We start from the raw sequence: 2,257 nt of genomic DNA on the forward strand, positions 1-2,257 counted from the left end.
GTCTATACAACTGCACTGACTCTTCAAAACTAAACTAGTAACTAACAAGTAAATAAAAAAAATAAATGAAATAGGTACAGCTAGTAGGGTTCAGGATCTTACTCAAGGACATTTAGGCTGAGCAGACACTTGAAGTCATCCCTTACGTAGACCTAGTACATAGATTTGAGCTCTTATAAACTACTTTTGTGCTTACTTGTAAGCTCATAATAATTGCCTCATGCATGTTCCTTAAAAGAACAGGAACAGGTGGTGAAGGAAAAGAAATTCCTCCAGATCCAGCTGATAAATGAAGACAAAGAACAGGTTTGACAGCAGTGACTTTATCCTCCCAACAAAGAGAGGGAGGGATGGATGGATGGAGGCGGTGGAAGGAAGAGGGGAAGAGGAGAGCAGAAAGAAAGAAAGTTACATCACCGGCAATTCCAGGTACATTAGTGGGTCAAATGAGATGCCACCAGTCCAACCACGCCCTGAGAATGTGTGTGTGCATATGTAAAATGGAAAAGAGCTACAGAGCTACATGGAGAGTGATTAGTCTCACTGGCTGGAGTATTTTAGTAGCAAAGGTTTGAGAACACTGATAATACACTTGACCTCTGACCCAAAATCAGTGGGCATTAAAGGCCCGTCTCCAAGCCGAACTCCATAGCAGACCGTTAGGAAAGCCATGGGGTCCAGAGACGACCAGCTGATGCCTATCTAGAGTTTTTTCTCATGAAGCTCATCCCTAAGCCCTCTGAGTGTCTGTCAGCCTGCCTGCATCTCTCTGTGGGAGTCTGTAAAAACCTCTCTCTCCAATGCTGACTTTTTTTTTTTTTTTTTACCTGGACCGAAAAACGCCGGAGGTTTTTCTCGTGGGAAACTCTCGGAGCGGTATGTTGCTCCGTGAGCGGGGAGTGAGAGTGGAATCCCGTTTTTCTGGGTCCTGTCTCACTCCCCGCTCCGCGCTCCCATCCCGGGCTCGCCGCCCCAGCCGGCGTCGTGTCAGGACTCGCAGCGGCGTTAGGAAACTCTCACGCGTTCTCGCTCGGTCGGATCTTGGAATTTAGATTCCGCAGAGCTACACCTGTGCGCTGCTTCACCTTCACTCTTGTGTTCTCTCTATGCCTCTCTCCGTGTTTCCAATCATGGCCCTGACTTTGTTTCCCCCTCTGTAACCACAGGAGAGAATAGCATCGCACTGGGACAGCAGAGGTTCAGTCCTTGGCCTTCATGTGCAAGGAGAATTCCATTCATAACCTGGGTTACGGTCAAGGCAGGAAAATCTTATAACTCAGAATAAGTAATAACAATAATATTATGAGAAACCCAGCTAAGATGCCTGGCTAACTCCAATATTAAATGGGATACATGTAAACATCTTACTCCTTTCACTTTTGTTATTTGCCGAATGGGCAAACTCAGACTCGCACAGCATTATGGGTACATTTTGCAAGACAAATCAGTAAAAATAAAAAAGTGGAACTTAATGTTACTATTACTATTGAGATTCTCATTTCTTTCAAATTTCCTCTCTGAGGACAATAAACATCTATTCAATTCTTTCCCCTGTATTAGAAGAAACCTACTATTGACAGCACAGGTAGACAGGAACATTGTGTTAACTTATTTAATTCAAGCAACTGGGATACTCAACCTCAGGGTATCAATGGTTCATGTAAACAGCTTAACCTGAATAACACCTTAACCTGAGTGTGGCCAATAGCCAAGTTACACTGTGCATATAGAAACTCTCTTTCTCCTTCCTTCCCTCCCTCCAATAACTGAAACAAACAGGTAGAAGAGTTTCAGGTAAATGATTGGTATTCTACTCCTCCTCTCCTCTCCTCTCCTCTCTTCTCCTCTCTTCTCCTCTCCTCTCCTTTCCCCTCCTCTCTCCTCTCCTCTCCTCTCCCCTTCTTTCCTCTCCTCTCCTCTCCCCTCCTCTCCCCTCCTCTCCTCTCCTCTTCTCTGCCCTCTCTCCTCTCCTCTTCTCTCCCCTCTCTCCTCTCCTCTCCCCTCCTCTCCTCTCCCCTCTCTTCTCTCCCCTCTCTCCTCTCCTCTCCTCTCCCCTCTCTCCTCTCCTCTCTCTCCTCTCCCCTCTCTTCTCTCCCCTCTCTCCTCTCCTCTCCTCTCCCCTCTCTCCTCTCCTCTCCCCTCCTCTCCTCTCCTCTCCCCTCTCTTCTCTCCCCTCTCTCTCTCTCTCTCTCTCTCTCCCCTCTCTCCTCTCCTCTCCTCTCCTCTTCTCTCCCCTCTCTCCTCTCCTCTCCTCTCC

This window comes from Centroberyx gerrardi, chromosome 18, assembly GCF_048128805.1.
Source record: "Centroberyx gerrardi isolate f3 chromosome 18, fCenGer3.hap1.cur.20231027, whole genome shotgun sequence".
Classification (NCBI taxonomy): Eukaryota; Metazoa; Chordata; class Actinopteri; order Beryciformes; family Berycidae; genus Centroberyx; species Centroberyx gerrardi.